Source organism: Cetorhinus maximus, chromosome 5 (assembly GCF_964194155.1).
Source record: "Cetorhinus maximus chromosome 5, sCetMax3.hap1.1, whole genome shotgun sequence".
NCBI classification, from domain to species: Eukaryota; Metazoa; Chordata; class Chondrichthyes; order Lamniformes; family Cetorhinidae; genus Cetorhinus; species Cetorhinus maximus.
Window position 1 is genome coordinate 63,247,509 of NC_135883.1, and position 19,794 is coordinate 63,267,302.

The window sequence follows — 19,794 nt, forward strand, 5'->3', positions numbered from 1 at the left end:
GGGTTGTAAATTGAGTGTGATGGATGAAGGCTCCACATGTGTGGGACAGTGCTTGCATGAGGCTCTGAAAGGCCCTGCCACACACACATGTCTCCCTCCAGAATCACTCATGGTCCAGCTGCGAGCAGCTGAACTGTTTGTGGGGTAGAAAATGCAGGGGGAGGACTTGCAAAGCCTCTCAATGAAGCTAAAAGACACCATTACACATTATTCAGTGGAAGTGAATATATTTTCAGATTATCAAGTGACAAAATATGTTCACCCATGCAACCACACGATCAGAATTTCTTAACTTTTCTAGGCCAACCACTTTTAGTGCTTCCCTGACATCCGCAGTAGGATGGAGACAGCCTATACAATGGTGGACCCTGTTGCCTCTGACGCCTTTGGTATGAGTCCTTTGAGCAGCCAAGGCCTTGGGGGCCCCGACTTGTTTTGGCTGTCCTCCTACTCTGTGGTGACAGAGGACCAGGTTAGGTCACAGGCAAAGGGGACTTGGAGGGAGAGGACAGCCTCTGGGATTCCTGAGTGGATTACCCAGAGGTGTCTAGCTGCTTCTCCTCCCCCCTTCAGTTGCCCAAGGGCGTGGCCTGAATCCTTGAGGGGAAGGAACGCCTGGAGGGACATCGAGGTTCCCCATTTCCCTCTCGCTGCAGGAACTCGCCCATGGCTACCGTGATGGAGTGCAGGTCTGTGCACATCTCCGCATTCTGCTGGACTAGCGTCTCCATGGCGTCTGTCATCCTTCCCATTGAGGCCTCCATATGTGTACATGTGGACACCACTTCATCGGGCTGACTGGTGAGGATGTGGACCATGCCTGCAGCAATGGTGGTGAATGGCTACGTGAGAATCTTGCACCACATGGCAGATGCACTCCTCTGACTCATGTGCCACTCTGTTCAGGGCTTCCAACATCTCTGTGTGATGTTCCCCTTCCTTCTGCTGACTCTGCACGATGAGTTGGAAGGCCGAATCCAGAGGTTTGTCATCTGACTCAGACCTCACAGATGCCTTTTCCCCAGCAGTGCTCTGAGTGCCGAGGAACTCAGCTGAACCTGCCTCCTCCTGTTGTGGATGCGTGTCTGCGGTGATCACCAGATTGTGAACCTGAGCCTGCTCTATGTCTAGGTCCCACCGAGGTGTGTGTCTCTGCGCTGGAGGAGGGTGTGGGTAAACACTGTGATGGGTCTTCCATGCTGCTTATCTCCAGCTCTTCAATGGAGGAGGTGTCCTCTTGGCTGGAGTTGAGGACCTGGATGGAGCAGAGGGGCTGGCTGGCTGAGGGTGGCAGTCGCTTGGCAGAGCTCCCTGTGAACCAATGTAGAGATAACTAGTGCATGGCAGCAGAGTCAAAAGCAGGAGAGAGAGCACTCAGTTGCATTGAGAGAGGGATGATGTGCTGCAGGATCCTCACATTGCTGTTCACCACCATCACTGCAGACATGGTCCACATCCTCACCAGTTTGCTCCTCAAAGTGAGTGAGGTGCCGAATGTGGGCCACTCCACCACTGGACAGGGACTTCTCCCTGCTGCTATGAGCAGTCTTCTCCTACATGAAAACAGATGGAGAGAGTGTGAGCAGGACACATGGCACTGTGTGGAATGCTTGTGTGGTGAGCGGAGCCTTGGTCAGGATGAGGATGCGAGCTCCAGAGGATATGAGCCTGATGGAGATGTGAGGGTGTGTGTGAGAGAGTTAGTGGTGTTGCCCCTTGAGGTGTGAGATCCCTGTAGATGTGTGATGGGTTTGTGAGTGTGAGAGTTGATAATGATGAGAAAGGTGAGTTACCCTGGCAGAATGGACGAGACCATTCATCCTCTTCCAGCACGGGGCAGCTGTCCTCTTTTGCAGGGCATTGGCGCTGACCACCGCTGCCACCACCTCCCAAGCTGGATTGTTGACCTCTCTTGGTGGCCTTCGCCCAGAGCAGGGGTAGAGGCCATCACGACGAGGCACCACAGCATCCAGTAGGTGCTCGAGGGAGGTGTGGCTAAACCTGGGGCAGCATGTTTCCTCCCTTTGGCAGCCATCAATTCGCAGCAGCTTCCTATCCCTTGAAGAGTGCTAGCTCTTTGAAGGGGCGGTCTTTAAATATGGTGCCCGGTTTATTGAAGGCCCAAGGTGATGGCAGGGAGGACGAATGAGAGTGACTAGGGGTGTTACCCAGGAATACATGATTAATGATGCGGGATTGGGATGATACAGTGTGAAAATCCACCACTGTGGCCATGGGTTAAACGTCTTTCTTCCCGCCTGCTACCACACTTAGGGCAGAATTGTCCGTGCCTGTTGGCATCGGGCATGTTCGGTGGCGTGAGCGGACAATATGGCGAGATGGCCAAAAATCGGTTTCACTATGTTGTGAAACCAGTTTGTAATCGTCCGCTCTGCCCGTCGATGGAGGGCCGTGTTTCCCACCATTGGACATTGGGAATCTTCTTGTAATACATCTGCATATCATCATAAGGCCAGCCCACCAGACTCAACCCACCCCCGCTGAATTGTCCGCCCACTCCGACATAATTGCACGCCAATGTGTTTCACAACAGCATATAAAAGACATGCACTTGGCGGGCTGCACTTTGAGGGGAGCTTGGAGGTGAGTACGCAGCAACGTTGTGGAGCACTCGCGAGGGATGCCTATTGGACTTCCAATTTGAGGCGCATTAGGGGAGGGGTGCAAAGGCTGCAAAGGTAGCGCACAAGCATGTGCGGGGCTGGTGGGGGGGGGTTGGGTGAGGGAAGCGGCCACGCATTAGGGACACCTTGTATAAAGTGACCATTCCTCTGCAGCTGAGACAGTTCAGGGGCAGCCACATTGATATGATTGGAGTCGGGCCTTTCGCTCCTCTGCCCACTCAAGCAATGCAGAGACATCAAAGTGTCACCAAGTACTCCAGAGCTTTTCACCCCTCAGGTGCAGACTGTAAACTAATGAGCATTTTAGTGGACTGCAGAACAACAATTGGACGACTGAACACGTTGTACAATCTCCTTGCTAAAGCTGGCCATGGAGCAGTCACTGCTGGAGGTGCTCACAGCCCCTTGCAATGTCATCATTCCAGTTTGGACCAACCTCCCTCATGGTTCAAGCTAACAGTGCAGCCTTGCAGTGTGGGTTAGGAGAATGCCTGTGCCTGAGCTGAGAGCACAGCATGCAGCCCAGTGGGTAAAGCTGCTGCCAGCCGGTCAGATGGAGTGGGGCAGAGGCGGGTGGGTTTTCAGACAGCCATACAGCGCACTAAACACTGGCCATCCAAGTGGTGGCCAGCGCTCTCTGGGGTGCATTAACCAAGGTAGGTTCTTAGTACACCCATATTCTAACCCACGCGTCTCTCTCTTTCATCCTGCAGGAGGAGTACATCAGGATCATGGAACCTGGTGAACTGGCTGTATGCCTGATGGCGTTCAGAGAACGAAGACAGAGAGCAATGGAAGCACCTGGCTGCACAGAGGGAGAAGCAGCACCCTCTGTAAGAAGGGGTAGCTGGAGCTCCTGCACACGAGCTGTCACTGGTCAGTGCCTAGCTAGATCCAGGATCTATAGATGCTGCCGGCTTTTATTCCTGCAGGTAATCGAGAACCAGTGTTGCCGCAGACTGCGCATGTTTAGGGAACCAGTCGATCACATTGATCAACTACTGAAGGATTTTGCGCCACGTGGACGGGGAGGGCATCCACTGCCAGTGGGCGTGAAAGTGACTGCAGCGCTCAATTTCTATGCCAGTGGCTCCTTTTAGGGCTCCACAGGTGACCTCTGTGGGATATCACAAGTCTCCACCCACAAATGCACCCATGAGGTCACGGATGCCATTTTCGCAAGGGCACACAACTTTGTGCATTTTGCCCCAGAACAGGATAGCCAGGATGCAAGAGCGATTGGATTTGCCCAGATCTCGGGTTTCCCAAAGGCACAGGGTGCCATCGACTGCACTCACATGGTGCTCAGGTCTCCATCACAACACGCGGTGAACAATGTCAACTGCGAGGTTTTCATTCTCTGGTGCGCAACCACCACAAACACATCCTGCAGGTCTGTGCACGGCTTCCAGGGAGTGTGCACGACACCTACATTCTCAGTCGGTCACAGATCCCTGACATATTCCAGGGTCCACAAAAGCTGCAGGGATGGCTCCTTGGGGGCAAGGGCTACCCGCAGAGGCCGTGGCTGATGACACCCGTGCGGCAGCCTCAGACTGCAGCAGAGTGAAGGTATAATGAGTCTCATGCAGCAGCTCAAAACTTGGTGGAGCAAACCATCAGGATGTTGAAAATGAGGTTCCGGTGCCTGGACTGGTCTGGTAGAGCCCTGCAATACAGTCTACAGAGGGTGACACACATCATTGTCACCTGCTGCGCCCTTTACAACCTGGCGCTGCAATGGGGAGAGGAGCTGGCTGAGGAGGAGATGGAGGAGCTGTACGTCTCCTCCAATGGGGAGGACCTCAACGGTGATGAGAGAGAGGAGGTTCTCGAAGGCGATGATGACAGCGATGAGGCCCTCACACTGGTTAGACAAGGCTGGCGCGCTTGGGAGACCCTCATAGCTGCTAGATTTGTGGAGGATGATGACAACATGCAGTGAGGCGACACCGTAAGATCCTCACATTGTATCTGTGAACATTTGACTCCAGTCTGGCTTATGGCAGCGCACATACCCTCTGTGATAATGCTCCCTACATTGAGATGCAGTGGAGGCCCTAATCGTTGCTCGATTGCAGGAGGATGATGATGACATGTAGTGAGGACACTCCATAGATCTTCACACAGCCTCTGAGAATGTCTAAATTCTGTCTGGCTGAGGGCAGCTCGCTTCTGCTCCATGATCAGGGTCATATCATGGAGACACAGCCATAAAACTTTAAAAGCATCTGATCCTTTGTCCGCCTTCAGCACCTGAGCCTTTCAGGAGCACAGCGTCACTGGTCAAAGATGCTGACGAGATGGGGGCCAGCTCCACCTTAAAGGTGCTGAGAGCACAGAGAGAATGACTGAACTCTGAAATGCCTGCCCACTACACTCTGGCAGCAATGACAAGCACTGTCGAGGTGCAGGCATCCATAATGTATCCAGGGAGTGTGAGGCCGGACCATCACTTCGGTCTGAAGGCTGCACAAAGCACAGGGAAGAGGCTCTGGACTGAGATGCCTGCCTTTATCTTGTGCAGAATGGTTTCACATCTGAGTGACACGAACACAGCTCATCAGAACAAGGAATCATAAGCAGGGAGACATTCTTGGGAGTTTGTTGACAATAGTGAACAGTCTGTACAAGTGATTAACACCCGTACCCAGGCTGTGCAACTACATCTTCTCAACTTTCCTAACCCTGCTGCTATGTCTTGGTGCTCCCCAGACTTCCACAGCGGAGGTGGAGGCAGCCTGCTGACTGTTACGTCCTGTCTGTGATGATCTTGGCGGGCGCCCTCTGAAAGACTGAGACCTGGAAGGCCCCGGCCTGCTTTCGGGGTTCTGCTGTGTGGTAGTGGTGCCCTCTTTGACCTGTGGAGCTGGAACTGCCTGGATCACAGGAAGAGGCAATTCGGATTGACCGGACACTCCCGGAGTCACCTGGATGGAAGGCCCCGGGGGGTACTCTACTGATCCTCCTCCCTATGGGTGCCAAGGGCCCTTGACTGACTCCTTGAGGAGAACGTGAAGCTGGAGTGAGATTGGGATGCCCAGCACCCGTCTCACATACACACTGATGGAGGCCAACCATGGCGTCAGTGATGGAGTTCAGCCCGCGCAGCAGTGGAGGAGTGACGTCCTGGACCAAGGTCACCGTGGCGGCTGCCATCCTGCCAGTGTTGATGTGTTAGTGTTGACCTCAGTGCATTGCAATGCTGATGCTATCACCTCAGCCTGAAGACAGATGGACTCCTCCATCATGCCTTGCAATCTGAGGAGTGCAGCAGACATCCCTTCCTGATGTTCCCAAGCTTACCTTTGCAGCTCCAGCAACTGAGATGTGACCGAGTTCAGAAGCTCATCATCTTACCGGCACCGGAAATGACAACAGCAAACTCAGCCTTGTCGATCCTGCAAAGTCCTCCTTACCAACATCTGGAGGCTAGTGCTAAAATTAGGATAGCTGTCTCACAGAATAGTCAAGCAACAGCATGACATAGTCATCCTCATGTAATCATATCTTACAGATAATGTCCCAGACACCACGATCACCATCCCTGGGCAAGTCCTCTCCCACCGACAGGACAGAACTAGCAGAGGTGGCGGCACAGTGGTATACAATCAGGAGGGTGTTGCCCTGGGAGCCCTGAACATCGATTCCAGACCCCATCAAGTCTCCTGGCATCAGGTCAAACATGGGCAAGGGAACCCCCTGCTGATTACCACATACCACCCTCCCTCAGCTGATGAATCAATGCTCCTCCATGTTCAACACCACTTGGAGGAAACACTGAGGGTGACAAGGGTGCAGAATGAACTCTGGGTGGGGGCCTTCAATGTGCATCATCAAGACTGGCTCAGTAGCACCATTACTGACTGAGTTGGCCAAATCCTAAGTGACATAGCTGCTAGACTGGGCCTGCGGCAGGTGATGAGGGAGCCAACAAGTGGGAAAGGCATACTTGACCTCATCCTCACCAACCTGCCTGCCGCAGATGCGACTATCCATGACATTATCAGCAGGAGTGACCACCGCATAGTCATTGTGGTGACGAAGTCCCGCCTTCACATTGAGGATACCCTCCATCTACCATGGTGCTAAATGGGATAGATTTTGAACAGATCTAGCAACTCAAGACTGGGCATCCATGAGGTGCTGTGGGCCATCAGCAAGAACAGAACTGTAATCGAACACAATCTGTAACCTCATGGCCAGGCATATCCCCCACTCTACCATTACCATCAAGTCAGGGGATCAACTCTGGTTCGATGAAGAGTGCAGGAGGGCATACCAGGAGCAGCACCAGGCATACCTAAAAATGAGGTGTCAACCTGGTGAAGCTATAACACAGGACTACTTGCGTGCCAAACAACATAAGCAGCAAGTGATAGACAGAGCTAAGCGATCCCACAACCAACAAATCACATCTAAGCTCTGCAGTCCTGCCACATCCAGTCGTGAATGGTGGTGGACAATTAAACAACTGACTGGAGGATATCCACAAATATCCTCATCCTCAATGAAGGAGGAGCCCAGCACAGCTGTGCAAAAGATAAGGCGAAGCATTTGCAACAATCTTCAGCCAGAAGTGCCAAGTGGATGATCCCAGTGAGCCTCCACTGTATCCAAAAGGCACTCGAGGGATGTGTCACTGAACCTGGGGGCTGCAGTCCTTTTGCCTTTCAGAGCAATGTCTTATTCACAGCAGTCATGGGCTGGAAGCACTGAGATCTGTGCGCGCGAATGCACTTTAAATATGGCGCCTGGCGTGATGAAGCGGCAAGGTGATGGCGTGGCGGTACAATGAGAGCCACCCACCATGGATACAGCGTGTTTCCCAGGAATGCATGATTAATGCACCGAGTTTGGGACAAAACAGCGTGAAAAGCCGCCATTGCGGCCGATGGGTAAAATGTTGTTTTACCAGCCTGCTCCTGAACTTAGAGCAAATCTGGAACGAACCCGCTCAATATTTACTATGAAATAGTGTTACTTAGTTTAACTGGGTTAACAGCATTGCCTTGACATTCGTAGCATATGTTGTAGATGACTCGCTTTCTGGTACAGTACTGTGATCAATGTAGGTTATGGGGGTCTTGCTTGTTGACTGGAGAGCTGGCAAGGGCCCCACATTTGCCTATTTAAGTGCCAATCAGAGCAACAGCTAGCCTCCTTCAGAATCAAGGACCCTGGAGGGCTGAAATTCCGCCCACACCCTACCTCCCTCCCCCGCCAAGGGAGCTGCTGACCAATCAGAGGCTGGAAGCTGTGCATTGATCACCAACATCAAGGTCCAGGATCAGGTGGGACCCAGGCCATATGCGAGCAATGGCAGGAATGGGGGGAATCATAGGGTGGGGGTGTTATGGGGGAGGGGCAGAGGGAGACGGCAGCAACGGTAGAGGGATGGCTCTCAGTAACCCCTCCTCCACTTCCTGGTGCCAGGTTAATCAGACATTGCATGCCTGATAATGAGGGACTTGACAGGATTTGCTTCTCGGGCTTCCCACTTGATTAAATGCCCCTACTGACACCAAACTCACCTTGGGGGATGCCATTAAATTCTGGCCATGGTACATTGATCGGATCATTGCTGATATCTCTCTAAAGCATCAAAACTAATGGAACTTCACAAATTCTATATTAACACAATATCATCTGAGTAACCATCTCTGGAACTTCCTCTGTGTCTGGCCCACCTTGTGGATATATGTGTGGTGTCCTTGCAATCCCAAACTAAACATTTTGTTGCCCCATCACACTCCATCTATAAAGCCACGAGAAGTTATCACGCCTGTGAACTGAAATGAGTATTCCTTGTCAACCTCCTTCATTGTCACACAATGTTGCAAAGCTCAAGCTGAATTTACAAACAATGGTCAATTTGCACTGCTGAGTTGATTTATTTGATGCTTCCCTGATGTCTAACTGCATTGTCACATCTGGGGCTTCATTGGTTCTTTAGTTGTTGCTGGTGGTAGCAGCACTGACCCAGCAGGAATTGAACTGCCCCTGAATAATCCCTGTATGTCTATTACATTGTGTGGAAAGCAATACTTGACATAACTCCCCTCCTTCAGATTTTTTGACACAGTTGTCTTGTTCCTAAATGGAACTTTCAATCTATTTTAAATTAGCTCATATAATTGTTGCTGGATTGCAAAATCATGATAGGTCTGATAATTAAGGGAGACAAAAGGTTGTAGAAATTGAATTGCATGGACTATTAGGCTCTTCTGCAAGAAAAGCATTTTCTTACAGGCTTTGTTAAAATTTACTAAAAGTTAGTTGCATCCAAATACACCTGAGCCTCGCTAACCCCACAGCCTCTCCACCACCATCCCCACTGGAAACAAATATTAGGGTAAGGAAGTGAAGAGGAACTGACATAACCTCTCCCTGAGAACGCTTGAGGGCTCTCCTCATTTCATTCCTGTCCAAATCTGCCCCATTTCCTTCTCTCCCGTGCACACCCACCCACTGCGTCCCCTCCCGCACCCGCATTACCACCTCGTTTTGTCAATTGTCAACCACGGCTCAGTTGGTGGCATTCTCACCTCTGAGCTGCATGGTTGTACTCAAGTACCACTCCAGGACTTGAGCACAAAAATCAAGGTTGACACTGTGTGCAGCACTGAGAGACTGCTGTACTGTCCGAGGTGCTGTCTTTCAGGTAAGATGTTAAACAGAGGCCCAGTCAGTCCTCTCTGGTGGACATAAAAGATGCTATGGTATTATTCAAAGAACAGGGAAGTTGTCTCCAATGTCTTGGCCAAAATTCACCCCTCAATCAACATCACAAAAGCAGATTATCTGGTCATCATTACACAGGTACAGCCCCTCAAATCCAGCTATGCCAAAACCAGCCATGTCTGAAAATTGGATATTTTTTAAGCTGCCATCACCAAACTTTCCCTCCTTATCAACAACTTCGGTCTAACTGTATGGCTGGGAAATCCCCTGGAGCTGCTTCCGCTCCACGACCAGCACTTCACTGAAGTGCAGCGGGAACCCCATTTACATAAACAGAGTTTCTGCCACATTTCCGGTAAAGTAGCACTGATGGAGATGAAGCAGCTCCAAAGAACTCCCTGGCTTATCATGCAGCATTGTCTCTAATTCTTTCAAAAGCTGCCCTTTGTATTCCTTACTTGAAAAACATACTCTCAACATTCTACAACCCGACTCAAGCCGAACTGCCTGGCCCGAAAACTGGCCTGACCTGAAATCTGGCAAAGACTTGGCCCCGACGTTGTTGGTTTTGAGACGCTGTGCCTGTATTGCTGTTTGTGGGAGCTTGGTGTGTGCATATTGGCTGCCACATTTCCTACATTACAACAGTGACAATACTTCATTAGCTGTAAAGTGTTTTGAGATGTGCAGTGGTCATGAAAAGTGTTATTTAAATACAAGTCTTCCTTTCTTCCCTTGCTATTCTCTACTCCTCTGTTAACTTCACCTCTTCCTCCTCCACATTCACGCTGTTTCTCTCTCTCCTTCTCTGCCTCTCCACTCTTTCATTTCATCTCATTTCCTGCTCCTCTAGCTCTGTTTTGGTTGAAATAGGACACTCAATCTTGACTCCCCTTTGGCAACACCACAGGATGGTGACTGCTATGAATTTAACTATGAGTATCTTCTGAAGTCCAACACATTAACAGTGTTGTACCATTCGTGGAATTGCTGCATATTGCAGGTTGCACATTGCATTCACGTTCAAAATGTACTATTCTCCCCGCAGGGGAAGCTGACATCTGAAAGACGTGACCAACTCCATGCTGACAATGGCACTCTCAAAATCAGGATACTTACTCTCTTTGAGAAAGTAATGGAAGACGTTATTGGCAGGGAGTCGTCAGAGGGCATGGAGGAATGATGCAGATGTGCACATCAACCTAGAAAACTCACCACAATCTGACAAACTGCTTCAAAAAACATTGACAACTGAAACAACAAAAATAGCTCAAGCCAGTGCTTGACAGTGACGCCACAAGTTAGCTTCTCTTTAATTACATAGGATTGCAAGATTTACGTCAATGTTTCAGGGTCACATTTCAGAATCCAAAACATTATTGTCTTGTTTGTCCCTTTCAGCTTAACCTTCTCCTGCTCCGTCAGCTGCACAAAAATAAAGGTGACTCAACTGCCCCAACAACAAGAGCCCATAAAATAAGAAAAAATGCAACACTTCAAATAAAGTTTCATTTGTTGCAATGGCACAGAAACAGGTTTTCATTTCAGTATGGGTTCTGTGCCATCAAAGGGTTCTGCAGAAATGACAGAAAACACCTCAAGCATTCACCCACCTGCAGCAAGCATAGTGTGGGACACACCTGGCATGGACAAAGTGCCGACTGGGTCACTGGCATGAGACTTGCAAGAAGGTTACATGGTCAGCCACCATATCTACTCTTTTTATTAAGGAATTACGTCAGCGTAATGCAGATCACTATAGTACACAAAGCACAAGGCAACAAGCAGAGTGGCGTAACACGTTGAACACATTCAGTGCATGTAATACCATACAAATATAACAGTGTGCTTCACTTACAGATTGCAAAGGGCCCTTTTCATCAGAGCTAAAAGCTATGTTTGCTGAATGCCACACATTTCAGAGAAAGAAAGGCTTTTATTTATACATTGCTTTTCTTGATCTCAGGACATCCCAAAGCGCTTTCCAGTCAATTAAGTACTTTTTGAAATCTGTTTACTGTTTTAATGTAGGACGCGCAACAGCCAATATGTGCACAGCAAGGTCCCGCAACTGCGAAAACTAATGACAAGATAATCTGTTTTTTAGTGACGATGATTAAGGAGTAAATATTGAACCGGATGCTGAGAGAAATCCCTTGTTCTTTATGAAAGAACATTATGGAATCATTTTCATCCATCTATGAAGGCAAACAAGACATCCTTTTAATTTCTGACTCAAAAGCCATCATCTCAGCTTTCCCTTAATACTGCACTAGAGTGTTAACCTATACTGTGCATAAAAGTGGCTATCCTGGGATTTGAGCCCCCAACCTTCTGGCTTAGAAATAAGAATGCTATCACTGAGCCACAGCTAGAACACTGCCAATACTGGCACTCAATCACATCACATACAGATGACTGAAAAAAATCAGTAGTCTGCAGATTTAATCATAAATTCTGGAAACTCTCTCTTGACCATCCTCTAAGCCTTTCAAACATCTGTTTAAAGATTTAAAACATCTGTGCAAGATCATCTTGCTTCTCCCATGACTCATTGTAGTTGCATCCTGCTATGATCGAGTTTGCATCATGGTATTATTAGCTAGCATTGCTGCAAATAACCAATATCTTTTTTCATATGGAGACTTGGGGCATACATGAATGTCTGTGAATGGAGCTATTGTGAACATTCGCTCAAAACTGTAATTAGGTATGCAACTTTCTGATGATTGTCAGACAGAATTTAGATGACACAAAAACAAAAATTGCTGGAAAAACTCAGCAGGTCTGATAGCATCTGTGGAGAGAAAGACAAAGTTAATATTTCGAGTCCGTATGGTTCTCCTTCAGGCTCGAAATGTTAACGCCGTCTTTCTCTCTACAGATGCTGTTAGGCCTGCTGAGTTTTTCCAGCAATTTTTGTTTTTGTTTCAGATTTCCAGCATCCGCAGTATTTTGCTTTTATCTTAGAATTTAGATGATCATGGAGTAAAAGCTCTGTCTATTGAGGTATCAGAATTCAATGTTCAAATGTATGCATATTGTCATTTATACTGATGAATACAATATGGATTGCACACCTGTGCAAATCACTACTACCTACATGTTATCATGGCAAGCTAAGGATCTGGCCCATCTTTAATGCAGGTGTCTATGCCAAAGTAGCAGACCCCAGAAATGCCTCCTGTATGGGAATGCAAGTTCTGTGCCACAAAAGTCAAGACAGACATGACTTTCACTGCCACTGGTGGTGTAATGCAGATGATGGGCTGTGCCTAGAAGTCTCCTTTCATCAGAAGGCAGAGTTGGGCAGCCAACTGAGGCTCCTGACGCGTTCACCTTCAGAGGCCAAGCCAGCTCGTTCTGTTATGGTACAATAAACTTAAGATGCTCTCCGGTGCCTCTGGTCCATTTGCTAGGTCTTCCAGCCTCTGAGACTGATCACTGCTCATTTGGTTTTAATTCTTTAATGTCTGTCACTGAAGCACTGACTGCTGCTGTCATCCTGTTGCACATACAAAAGTAATCAATTATACATGCATGGCACACAGGAGCTGGGATTAATCCCACGGTGGCAATGTTCAGGCAGGTTGTAAAATCCTCCTGCCCATCCAGCGCCACAGAAACCTATTTGCATTCAGCAGGTGGGAAGGAGTGACTGGCAGTGGCCCCAGAGGGATTGGAGCCTTGTGCTTTATCATCCGTATTTTCCATCAATCTCCAGTGCTACTCCACCCTCCCCCTGACCTGCCACTCCAGTGGGCAACATCATGGATGAGAATCCTATGGAAGTCAGAGGATGAAGCATTTTTTCACAAGTACCTTTAATTGTTATTTAGCAAAATGTTAACAGACTCAACACAATTTGACCTAAATTCTGTCCATTAATATTCATTGCACCAACCTGTACAAGGGAGAAATTCTAAACAAAGCGCTGGAAGTGCAAATTCTTCAAATTCCTAAAGTTTACTATTCAGCTTGTGCATAGCATAAATGTAAGACTGGAAATTTGTTAAGCATCAATGATAACTCGGGACATGAGCGTAGCATGCAGGGGCTGCAGCTAGTTCTGGTGGTTGGCTCCCATATGGGCTTGAGGCTGGGTGATTTTAACTCTTGGGCTCCATCATCATGAGGGAGGAAAGACTCCTGCTCAAACCCGGCTGGCGGGTGGGAATGGGATTTTGTGCAGCAAGAGGCCATGACTGGGACCGAAAAAACTTTCCCCGACATGAAGAAAATCATTCAGGTGGGGAGTCCGGTGGGGATTGTTGTTGGTCGGGAGGGGGAGGAGAAGGAAAACTTACGGCAGGGAAGCTCTGCTCCTCCTGTCCCACAAGGAATTTATACAAAAAGAAAAACATTGGAACTTACCTGGGCCTCTTCTTAACACGTTCTTGCCTGCCAGACAGGTTTAACTGACAGGTACATGATCATGTGTGACCTGCCAGCTTTAAAATTACTTTGGGATCCAATTGATGTCCCTGTTCTCACTTGGCTGACGGGATTAAAATTGTGCCCTTCTCTAGGTCATTGAAAACATCCAAATTCACAAAGTAACGATGGATAGCACATTTTTTCTTATCCTAAGTGCTGTGAAGTTATGCCGCTCACTACGGCATGCACGCACTGGTAGCTGAAAACATTTTGGTTTTTGATGATGAACATTGACATCTACGTCTATCTAAAACTACTTATTCCTCAACAGCCCACTAGTGACAGCCAAAGGGCCATGAGAGCTGGGTTATACTTATAATGAGCAGTGAGTGTGGAGCGGCATGATTGACAAGCAAACGCAAATGAACTTGGGGGCACTTTCATACCAAGTTGTAGCATTGGATGATGAATATTGTAAGATATGTGCTACAGAACTGTCAGACAGAGCTGAATGAATGTAGGTTGAACATATTTGAATACAAACACGAATGCAAGAGGTTATTCCAAGCTACTGCTGCAGGAAAAATCAGGGTCACAAATCAGAAGTGACTCCAGTGCCGTACTTCAGGCTTTGAATGCTATAAGCATGTGTGCCTTTTAGAAGTTCAAACAGAAGCTAGGAAGAGTTCAAAGGTATCCCTAGTGTATTGCAATTCACTGAACAAGTAAAACAAGCATCTGGAGGAATGTAGGGATGATGAGATGAAAGAATGTGGTCATCATAAAATTCAGCCATAAAACGTTTCCTTACCTTGCAATTCAGATAAATAGGCTCTCCTTGCATCCAAAAAATTTGAAGCTTATTTTTCAATTCCATGCCACCAATTAAATATTCTATATAGATTATGGGTAAACCTAATTAAAGAGAAAGCTATCCTGTTTCCAAATCTTTGTGGTTATCAGAAACTCTTTAATTGTCATAAGTAATGGATTTTAATTGTTAAATTCTCTAAACTATATTTATTGACATTAATGTTGGATCAGAATATATTAGGCAAAATCACTTTTTGGTGTTTGATAAGCTTTTATTGTATACATAGCTAGAACAGAGAAAATCGGGCAGGTTCCTATAGGTGTGGCAGTTGGAACTGCCTGATTTTCTGACATTCAATGCACCCAGAATGCCCAAGTGCAAACCCAGGAAAATTTCCTGTATGATATTTATGAAATCCGTATTTTAAATTATAGTATCGCCTGATTGAACAAAAGCTTCACATCAGTCCTTCTGAAATGCTTTCAAGGCTAGTTTTACTTTGGTAAAGAAAGAACTTGCATTTATAAAGCACCTTTCATGACCCTAAGATAGCCTAAAACAATAAAGTACATGTTGAAGTGTAATCACTCTCGTAATGAAGGAAACACAGCAATCAATTTGCACGCAGCAAGGTCCAACATCAGCAATCTGATGGCCAGATAATCTGTTTTAGTGATATTGGTTGGGGGATAAATTTTGGCCAGGACATTGGGAAGAAATCCCCCAATCTTCAAGGAATATTTTGGATCTTTTTTCTCCATGTGAAAGGACAGACAGGGAGCTGGTTTAATTCTCATCTAATTGTGCAGCACCCCCTCGGTACTTCGCTCAAGTCTCAGGCTAGATACAGGTGCTCATAATTCAGCATGTATACATCAGAGCTGGAAGGTAGAAACCATTTCATGGTCAATATCTATAGTAAGATGAATAAATCCACTATGTTTTATGGATGCATAAATATTCTCTTAACCTTATCATCTCCATAAAAGAATTGTTATACAAGATAACAGACCATTTTTAATGTTGTGAATATTCCATGCAAGCCAGTTCATCCCATATGGCATATATGAAAGCATAGAAACCTGCAGTTATGGTGTCCACATCTTTTGCATAGGACAAGTATTTAATTTTAGGCCTTGGGTGCATGCACAGAAATGCATACCTGAAACAGTTCTGAGCTGCTTTTTAATATTCTAATGATGCAGGAGGGTCCTTTCTTAACATATTCTTACCCGCCACCTCCTCTTGACACCTTCATTGTCTTTTTTAAGCTCTGTGCATTTTGAACTTCCTTCCCCTTTGAGTTGACCTAACGACCATTGGGAGGGGTGACTGGAAGCCCCCACTGTGTTCTGCAGCAAGCTTTTGACAGCATCTTCCTCAAACTTTCTTGCACTTCCTTTGCTATAACAGCTCACTAGCATTTCCCAGGGCTGTTGGAAGGGTATCAGCAATCAAATTTCAAAATAGCTCACTATCCCTTTGAGATCCACTGCAGCATGCAAATTATCCCCTAACCATGTACCTCTGGCACACATACTGACTGAACCTGGAAATAATATCCACAATGTATAACTTGAATTTATTCAAATCGCTCAACTTTTGCTGCATGCTGAAATAAGGTGAAAATTAACTTTGATGATTTGATAAATTGCTAAATTGCTGATTCATCTTCAACAATGCTTTTTAACTGGATTAGAACTAAGATTATGGGTTTAAACAAACAGGATTATTTATTCATGCATTCACTTCAAAAGCCTAAAAGCTACGTAACTCACTCAACCACTCACACACACATACACACACACACATACATTTGGAAGAAAGTACAGTTAGAGAGAATAGTGCACTTTTGAAAGTTGTAAACAAAAGAATAGTTAACAGTTTGCATGTTTGGCTCATCTTGGAAGGTCGCAGTTATTGTGAGCCCATTAGAAAAATGAGTCTTTTCCAGTCAATTGGAAGTTTAGATGGGTCCAAAATAGCTGGAGTCAGATATCAGGATTATTGCAGCATTCCCTGGAAAAGATGAATGTTCGGCAGGTCACAAAGTTAGGCACTTGTCTTTTTTTGTACCAGGAGGTCAAATGCCTTTATAGGTAAACTTGGATTAGGAATCAGGCTAGGCGGTCTTTTAAATATGTAACAGCCCCCAAGTTTTAAAAAGGTTTAGGTTTTCCTGCCTTGCTCTGCAGCTGATTCTACAGTGGTGTTCTTCACAGAGTCCCTGTTTCTTTCATTCTTGGGATAATAAAGGATTTTGGTATCAGAAGCCAGTTTCAGTTACATGTCCAACTGCCATTGTCCACCCAGAATGGTTTAAAGCTAAAAGTCATTGCTGTTCAATTGGGATATATTATGGCTGTTCATGCCTATTTGCAGTTATCTAGTTTTCTGCAGTTGTCTTTTTTTTAAAATTGCAAACTTGGAGACGTCAAGTCTGGAAGTCCATTAATTTTGAGTTTGGAGTAATTCACGAACAATGGCAGGTGTGAATTTCACAGAGGAGTTCTCTATGGGTATGTCAATTCAAGAGGGAGGCCACCAACCCCAGTGATTCAATTAGGAACTTTCCGGAAGCTTGAGGTAGTCTGTGTTGAATTTGCAAAAGTCACCTGGCCCGTGGCAGCCATCTTAACCACAATGTTAGTGCCCATTTTTAAAAAATATATGACAGTTCCAGAAGCTTCCATATGAACACAGTTCATGTTTAAAGCGGTGACTAGGAACACCTTTACTGGTCATATTGCACGGCTCGTACAAATCTCAGTCAGATGAACATATTCTGCCTCAGGAATCTATACATACATACACTTATTAGAAGTGAACTTATGCTGCTCTACGTTAACAGTCAGCTGATAACTGTACAGAATAAGGTTTCCAGCTATCTGTTTTCAGAGCATGTTGTCCATTTGTTAAAATGTAAACCAGGTAGGAAAAAGCTGCTTTCCGAAGCTCATGTTGAGTTTTAGTTTTTTGCTGTCAGTTGATGTTCCCCTCTGTTATTGCAAGTTTCATGGTAAATTATTAGGATTGTACTAATTTGAACGATAAATATTAACCAATAATAAGGCGACAAAAGCTACAGTTTAATCCCAGCATCAAAACAGAGGCAGGGAGATAGCAGCTGATAAATCCTGCAACAGAGAGAGCAAGAGAGAGAATAAGAAAGCATGTATTGAAATAATTGAACACCCTATACCAGTTGAATGTTCAGGCAAATTAAATAATTTTAATGCAGCTTTAGACAGTTCTTTCAGTGCACTCTGGAACTCCCCCAGTCCACTCTCTGTCTTTGAAATTGCTAACAGGTGGTTGCCAAACTCTTGAAAAGGATGGAGGAGGGAGTAGCGGAGGGAGGTGCGGCAGATTGGGGTACCTCTGTGGGTGTTGTGGAGTAAAGGGTTAACACCATAAGCATCAGATGCTGATGTAACTATGATGCAATGGCACATGACTTAGTAACAGAGAGCTGGAGAGAGGAGAAGTCTAACCCTGTGCAGGTTTCCTAAGATGTGTAGAGAGCTGTAAATAAATACAGGTCGAGTTCCCCTATCCGAAATCCTCAGGGCCGATTGCATTTTGGATTTCAGATAGTTTTGGTTTTCGGATACTGCATATAAACTTACATTACAATAGCCTAAGCCTAGGCTAGCTATATTCTAAAGTAAATAAAATGGCTAGGAAAGTGAGATGTATCACTGAATAATAAAAATAGGGCACCTGTAATAAGTCTCTTTTTGACATATTCAGCACAAAAATTGCTAAGTAAGCAGTGTAGACCAACAACTAGGCTCCTATGCTAAACGCTGATGAAATTCAAAAAAAGTGCGGCTTTTGGATGCTTCCAGTTTTCGGATTTACCGATAAAGGATACCCGACCAGTAATAATGGTTTTAACAAATTACAGTCTTGAGTAGCTTACTTAGGGAAAATAGACAAACCCTGAAGAACACCATGTGGGCACCAACCACATGACAGAGCAAGTGTAAGCCTGCTCATTGGCCTTAACTTCAGCAGAAAAGCTATGAAGACCCCAGAAAACAGCATCGTACCAATGTTTCCCCAGAAGAGTGAAAGAGCCCCTGGGAACTGACCCCAGGTAATGTAGAAAATGAAAGGGAGATTCCCGGTGAATGAGTGTAATGTTTCCATATATTTTGTACAGAAAGAAAGTAGTAGCATCACTCATGGTAAACACTGATTTGTCAAGAAAGGAGATTTCTGCAATGGAAAGTTAGCATTGATGAATTCAGATTTGCTTCACCGTATGTTTGAAGACTCCAGGTATCTCAGAATAAGAGATAAACAAAAGCTGCAGAGGCAAGGTGTAATATTCAGAGGCGATAAGTGAGGAAAGAAGACTAGGATGGACATAAGCAAGTCAAGTTGCTTTGGACCTGGAGCTGGAGTGGAAATTGGACTTGGGAAGAGGTAGAAATCAGGAAGAAGTAAAATTAGGTTTCAGTGAGAAACATAACGAGGGTGGGTTGACAGAAGATAAAATGGATAGAGCTGAGATGAAGGAGATGCCAGAAATGCTACAGAAGCATAGGTTATAGCGAGCAGAAGTAACATGCACAGTGAATACTAATTGGACACAAGAAGTTTTGTGTCTCTGGCTTTTTGAATGGGCAAAAATGTGGAGAATCTGGTGTCCAGCATTTTGTTGTTTTTTAATATTTGCTTTGATTTTGGTAAATAATGGATGGCGGTAATTGTTTTGCAGCTTAATTTTCTAAGTGTAAGGCTACATATGCTCCATTTCTTAAACTTTGGAAAGTGCCTGTAGCTGCTATCTCCATTGTAATATTGAGGAAGGCCAGAAAGATGTTCCAAACCTTAGGTATCTCTGAGAAACTCTTGTTTGATTTGTTGCTTCAACAGTTTTAGTTCATAAGCATCCTCTATGGAATCCACATGGGCTGCTCCATTGTACTGGAACTGGGTTGAGGATGGCAATGGTCCAATGAGTTCCTTCATGTCCCCAGTTCTGCACCATCCTTGCTGATCTACATTGATTCACAGGCTCTCAATGTCTCAAATTTAAAACTCTCATCATCACGTTGCAATCCCTTCTTCACCGCCCACCTGCCTAACTCTGGAGCCTTATGCAGCCCTGTAACACCACCCTCCTCCACTGCCAACCACCCCGCCCACCCCCCCCAAAGCCCACACCCCCCCTCTTCCCATCCTCTGCCCACACAGCCCCCCTGCCCCCCTGTCCCAGAACTTTCAATTCCTCTGACCCTGTGCTCCTGTTTCACCATTGAT